The sequence below is a fragment of the Nannospalax galili genome, unplaced genomic scaffold (genome assembly GCF_000622305.1).
Source record: "Nannospalax galili isolate Female #2095 unplaced genomic scaffold, S.galili_v1.0 scaffold408, whole genome shotgun sequence".
In the NCBI taxonomy this organism is placed as follows: Eukaryota; Metazoa; Chordata; class Mammalia; order Rodentia; family Spalacidae; genus Nannospalax; species Nannospalax galili.
The window spans coordinates 305,354-312,367 of NW_008358662.1; the positions used below are offsets into that span (position 1 = coordinate 305,354).

At 45.9% G+C, this 7,014-nt stretch overlaps 1 protein-coding gene across 3 annotated transcripts in view; it reads right to left on the bottom strand.

Annotated features, from left to right (window-relative positions):
* The window catches only part of Wdr33 (WD repeat domain 33), a 130,528-nt gene extending 127,889 nt beyond the window's left edge, over window positions 1-2,639 (bottom strand). For 2 of the 3 annotated variants that reach the window (XM_008821997.3, XM_008821998.2), the window contains exon 1: window positions 2,453-2,639. The gene's annotated coding sequence lies outside the window, so the exon portion shown is untranslated. The remainder of the gene's footprint in view (window positions 1-2,452) is intronic. The other variant, XM_029558110.1, reaches the window with a different exon arrangement.
* Between the last annotated feature and the right edge of the window lie 4,375 nt (window positions 2,640-7,014).

A 7,014-nucleotide genomic window follows, 5' to 3' on the forward strand; every position in this document is an offset into this window, starting at 1 on the left:
TATTTTTTTTTAATGAGTAAGGGGCTGGAGAGATGGCTCAGCGGTTAAGAACACTGGTTGTTCTTGCAGAAGACCCAGGTTCGAATCCCAGCACCCACATGGCAGCTAACAACTGTCTGTAACTCCAGTCCCAGGGGATCCGCCAACCTCTTCTGACCTCGGTGGGCCCTGACCTACATGCAGGCAACACACACATACACATAAAATGAAAATTTTTTTTTAAAAAAGTGTTTAAAAAAAGACTGATTTTTAAAAAACCAAACAAAAAGTGATGTAAAAAGTCTATGAACTTTTTGCTACTTAGCCAAGAGACCTCTGAATAAAGCACCTTACGAGGTTAGTAAAAATGATTAAAGGCTTAGGTCAAGATAAAAGTGTGATGGCAAAACTATTGATATTTATAGTATATATAATATATAAGTATATCGTCATTTATAGTATATTCAACCAAAGAACAGAATGTCAACTATGAACTTCAAAAATAACGATTTATTTTTCCCCCTAACACCATGATGTAAGAAACCATCTTTCTACCAAAACTCATCCCAGGAGTATGGGGCAGGGAATCAAAATTTTCCCTACGTTTCTAGTAAACAGTATTAATTCAGAAATTCAAGTCAAATTCATACAGCAGTTTACCTTCTACTGGGCCAAGAAACCGCTTAAAAATGCAAAAGTACCTAATAAGTAATAAAGAATGGGTGGCAAATGCAATTAAGATTAGGAAGAGAGAAAAGGCCACCTGGGGAACAATTAACGTGTTTTCTTTTAACAGTCACTAAGAGCTTTGTTTGAGTTAAACAGATCAATCTACATCACGTTCACAAGCAAAAAATACTGAATGCATTATATCGAGTGTACTTATAGGTTGTGGTGGCTTTGTTCATAAACTCTCTTCCGAAGTTCCTCAAGTTACTGCCTCCCATCTAGAAACTGCTTAAGGTATTCCTGACAGACTTTATACAAAGTAACACAAAGCCTGACTAGACCCCCAATCCGAGTAGATAGGCAATTCCTAATAGATTCGCCTTCTTATTCAGCAAAGGCTAGCAAACACAGGATTACAACCAAGCATCAACACTTATTTTCTAAAAAAAAAGAATTCCGGCCCCGCAAGATGGCTCAGCGGGTAAAGGCCCCAGGCACCTGCACCAAGCCTGAGGATCCGAGTTCGACCCTCGAGACTCACGTGGTGGGGGTGCGAAATCACTCCCACAAATTGTCCTCTGATCTCGAAACACAAGCGCGCGCACGCTAAATAAATATGTAATTTTTAAGTTAAAAAAAATCAAACAAAAATAAAACCAGGAATACCGAGGCAGGTGTGGCTCACTCCTGTAATCTCATCACTCAGGAGGCACAAGGCAAGCCTCAGCTACATAGCAAGTTCCTCGCCCAGCCTGGACTACAGCCAAGCGCAGTGGGGCTCAGCAGTTTGGGAGGCTGAGACAGGAAGATTGCCGCTCAGTTCAAAGCTTAGCCTGAGCTACACAATTGAGTTTCTAGGCCAGCCTGGCTACATTGAGACGGCCTCAAAATATCAAAATCAAACCAAACCAAACCAACAAGCAAAAAGGGGAACACTAGCCCAGGCTGGTAGCGCACTTGAAATCCTGCGCTTGTGTTCCCGGGGCACAAAATTCAAGGCCAATCTGGGCAACACCACTAGACCAGTCTAAAAGAAAAACAAAAAAAAAAAACAAAAAAAAAAAAAACGAGAGAGAGAGAGAGAGAGAGAGAGAGAGAGAGAGAGAGAGCACTAGGAATGCTTTCTAACAGCCTAAATACCTAGTTGCCAGAAGGACTTTTTCCACCTACGGGGCCCAGAAGTCAATTTGCAATTCGAAATAAAAGCCGCACTAGGAATGCTTTCTAACAGCCTAAATACCTAGTTGCCAGAAGGCCTTTACTTTTTCCACCTACGGGGCCCAGAAGTCAATTTGCAATTCGAAATAAAAGCTGATGCTTAAAGGGACATTTGTAAGGAACCAGACAGGCATGTAATGTGTGCAAAGGAACCGGCTCTGCCTTTCTCCCCGTCCCCCACACGGATCTCAATCCACTAAAGAATCCAGGCTCAATCTCCAGCTGTTTCACAGGGTCCTAGGAACTTCTCGGGGCCCCTGGGCAGCTCTGAAAGCCGCACTCTATTCCATTCCACTCCGATCCCAACGCGCTTCCCTCCTCCGAACTTCGCTTTTCCTCCTCGGCGGCCTCGCCTCGGTCTTTCCGTCGGCGGCCGTCTTCGGGGCCTTCGGCTCCGCCGCAGCCGCCTCCTGGTCACCGCCCCTCCGCTGGGACTTCCATCAGCCCCGGCCAGCCCCACGGGTGGCCGTCCTCCCAGCTCCTGCGACCTGTGCCCTCTGGTCCCCCCGAACCACGCAACGGCCGGCCGGAAAATGGCGGAGCGCGGCCGCCCGCCGCCGCGCAGGCCCCGCCGCCGCCGACTCACCACGGGGCGCCGGGCGGAGCTCCTAACAGCCAGACTGCGTCCGTCCTCTTGGCACGGAGTGTCTCTCCTGTCCGGTCCCCTTCCCTTCTCCCTCCTCTCAATTCCTCTCCTTCAAAGGAACAGCCGCCATCTTCCCCAAGGAGCCACCGAGCGTACGTCCGCGCGTCATCGCGCACGCACAACGGAATGGCAGTACGTCATTGCGCCTGAGCCTTGGGCCTCGGATAGGACTGGAGGTGCGCATGCGCGCAGGTGAGAGGCGGGTGGCTCTCAGCAGGGCGGAACTGATTCGGTCCTTTGTGCCGATGCAGTGGAGGCTGGCTGGTGCCTGTCCGGTTCCAATTTGCTTCACTTTATGAGCTATCCTGGATGCTCTCGAAAACATCCTATTTTACAAAATTGAATAATGTATCTCTTTAAGCCCAGCATGGTGGCTCCCGCCTGTAATTCCCAACACTCGGAAGGCTGAGACAGAGATTGCCTTTAGTCCCAGCAGAGGCGGGTGAATTTCTGTGAGTTACAGGCCAGCCTGGTTTACACAGCGAGCTCCAGGCCAGCTGGGGCTTCGGGGAGAACCTGTCTCAAAAAAAAAAAAAAAGAAAAAGAAAGAAGAAAACACTGCTCTTGCAGAGGAGCTGGGTTCGTTTGGATTCTTAGCAACCACAGCCTTCTGTAAATCCAGTTTCCAGGGGCGCCAACCATTCCTCTTCTGATCCCGGCATTGCAGGACAACAGTGCACTTTACATACATGCAGGCAATACACTTCTATGCATACATAAATTTAAAAATAATAAAATGGGGCTGGAGAGATGGGTAAGCAGTTATGCGCACTGGCTGTTCTTGCAAAGGACCCAACCAAGTTCGATTCCCAGCATCGGATGTGGTGGCTAACAACCAACCACTCCTAACTCAGGTTCCAGGTGCACTTACACACGTGCAGGCAGTACACTCATACATACAAAATAAAATAATTTTAATTAAAATAAACATTGTGTTGGAGAGCTAAAGAGATGACTCAGTGATTTAGAGCACTGGCTGTTCTTAAGAGGACCTGAGATCAGTTCCCAGCACTACATCAGGCAGGTCACTACTGGTAACTTTAGCTCCCAAGGATCCAACACCCTCTTCTGGCCTCCTTGGGCACTGCATTCATGTGTACAAACCCACACCCATATATATACTTAATTTAAAATAAAAAAATAAAATCTTAAGTGCTGAAGAAATGACTCAACAAGAAGAGCCCTGACTCCTCTTACAGAGGACTTGGGTTCAAATCCCATCAACCACATAGCAGCTAACAACCTGTGATTCCAGTTCTAGAGGACTGGTTGACCTCTTTTGTCTTCTGGCACTGCATGGCCCAGGTGCACTTACATAGATACAGGCATAATACTTGTACACATAAAATGAAAATAATTTTTTTTGGTCTTTTTGAGACAGGGTCTCCCTATAGTCCCAGCTGGCCTGTAACTCTTTATGTAGACCAGGCTGGACTTGAACTCACAGAGATCTGCCTGCCTCTGCCTCTCAAGTGCTGAGATTCGAAGTGTGTGCCACCACATCTGGCCAAAATGAAAATAATTTTTTTAAATCTTAAAAATATATAACTGGTTATGTAGCTCAATTGGTGGGAGCTCACCTAGCATGTAGAAGGCCCAAAGTTCAATCCTCAACCTTCATTTCCTGGGTGTGGTAGTACATTCCTATAATCCCACCACTTGGGATGTAGAGGTAGGAGGATTAGAAGTTCAAAGGCATCCTTGAACTGGAGTTCAAGCCTAAACTGGGCTACATGAAACCCTGATTCAAAGGTATTTACATCATGGGACTGGAGAGATGGCTCAGCAGTTAAGAGTACTGGCTGCTCTTACAGAGGACCCAGGTTCAGTTCCCTGCACCTACATGGCAGCTAACAACCATCAGTAACTCCAATTCAAGAGTATCCAAGGTCCTCTTCTGACCTCCACGGGCATTGCATGACATGGTGAACTTACATATATGCACGCAATATGTTCATACACATAAAAAATGAAAATAATTTTTAAAATATATTTACATCTTTGGTATATCTGTTCAGAAGTGGTATGGTTTGTGGTAGGCTGTTTGACAAGAATCAAACCAAGAACCAAATTGTGAGCAAGGCTTTTTGACCTTAAGTTTGAATGTTAATATGTGAATTTAATGAAAGCATGACAGAAGTTCAGTGCCAGGATGCGTAGCTTACAACCACCTGTAACCAGCTCCAGAGCACTGTAGCCTCCAAGACTACCTGTACTTCTGTGACCATACCCACAGGCACATAGGTACACAGGTAATTAAAAAGAGAACTGGCACACACCTTTAATCCCAGCACTCAGGAGGCAGAGGCAGGCAGATCTCTGTGAGTTCCAGGCCAGCTGAAAATGAAGGAAGTCCTTGTCAAAATCAATTATAAAACAAAACAAAGCTGATCTGTTCTCTTTACAATTCACAGCCATCCTAAGTCCCCAGTGACAGTTCTGGCATGAGGGTGAGAGACACAGGAAAGATGTAGCTTCTGAAAGTCCTTCATCCTTTCATCCCTTCCAAAGTAACACTCAGAATGGTCCAGTGTTTGACATACTGCCATAGGTTTTCCTACAACACAGCTTCTAACCTAGGCTGTCTGAAATCCCAGGAAATAGGATCATTTACCTTTATACCAAGAAGGTGGGAAAAGCACCAAAATCCAAATGTAGTGTGTGTTCAGACAGACTTCAGGGTTTCATGCTATGAGATCTGAAGTCCTTATGAGAGTATCTAAAAAAAAAAAAAAATCAGCAAGGCCCATGGTTGTTCCATGTGTGCTGAATGTGTGCATGACAGGATCAAGAAAGCTTTCCTTATTGAGGAGCAGAAAATCATTGTAAAAGTGTTGGAGGCATGGCTGTTGGGTGTCCAAAGAATTCCCTGAATTGACCACTCAGACACTGAGACTCAGGAAAACTTAACTGCTTTAGTGAGACCAACCGGCTGGGGACACAGGCAGGCTGGGGAGCTGCACTGTGACCCAGAGCCGTGGAAACGAAGGGTTTTTAAGCACAAAAACCACAAAGCAGGGGATTTCTATAGAAATCATAAACAGATGTACCAGGAAAGGGTTCGAACAATCTAGGGCTGATTTCCGGAGCCTTAACCTGTACAGCCATTGGCTAGCTTACCTGGGGCAGAACATTCTTCCTCTTATGCCCCAGACCATTTCCATAGAAACCATAAACAGATGTACCAGGAAAGGGTTCGAACAATCTAGAGGATTTCCAGAGTCAGGCGGAGGGCAGCTCTTTCTCAGAGGACAGGGAGAGTGTCTGTGGGGCCCTCTCCTTCATTCCCCCTTTTGTTTTGGAAAGTTTTTTGAATCAAACCATTGATTCATATGTGTCATCTAGGGGATTGTAATAGGCCCTCATAAACATCAGTTGTACAGCAGAGACCCTTTGTCTAACAAACTTGATTAGAGCATTAAAGATACACAGGGTCCAAAGGTTAACCGTGCTATAAGGATTAAGAGGGGACTGGCCAGAGCAGTGATAAGGGTGGTAAGCCAAGGCAACCAGGAGACTAAGGGCTCAAACCAGTTTGGAGAACTTTTTCTGATTTCTTGTTCTAAAAGACTCTTTCTGATTTGGGCCAGGGAGTCTTTAATCACATCTGAGTGGTTGGCATAAAAACAACATGTTTCTCCCAGAGCCATGCAGAGTCCATCTTCCTTGAGAAAAAGCAAATCAAGGCCCCTTCTGTTTTGTAAGACTACTTCAGCTAGTGAGTCTACTTGTTCTAAGTAAGAGGCAGTGGCATGTAATCTCCTAACATCTTTATCAACCTGTTCACTCAAGATTCTCAATTTTCGATTGCTGGTGACCCAGGCTGCTGTTCATATGGCAGTGGACCCTGCTATCCCTGTTCCCACAAGGAGGGGAACTAAAATGGAGACTGCTGCGGCTCTTTGAGGCCAAGAGAGACCCATATGATGTCTTCCAGCATCCCCTCCATAATAATAAACCTGGGGCATGACATGTACCAGTACACAAAATTCTTGTCTCCCTATGAAATATTGGAGGTGCAATATTTCAACAAGGGGTTAGGCCAGAGGAGCAAGCAAACCAAGCGGAGCAGGGGGAGGCAGCAAGCAATTGGGTGTCTCCTATAGACCAGGTGTTCCCAGGTAAAGTATAGGACTGATTACCCCTCAATTCCCATGTGCAGCCCATGTCCCATTTCTGTTCCATAGTAAAGACATCCCATTGTTTTAGGGTTATGATAAGAGGGTTGCAGGTCTTGGGGACTGTACAAGACCTATTTTTTTCCAAATGAATATTAGTGTATGGATCTTGTCGTTCAAGCGGATCCCATGTCTCACAATCCCAGTAAGCACAGTAATAGCTTCCTCTTCATCACAATCAGTCCCAGTGTTCGCCGGGCATGCGTAGAAGGCAGTTCCTAAGGCTTTTTCTGCATCTATGGTGCCGGCCCAGCCCTACATCCAGTAGCAAGTCTCTGTGCCATCGCTACCCCATGACCACCCATTTGGCATGCCTCATGCTTT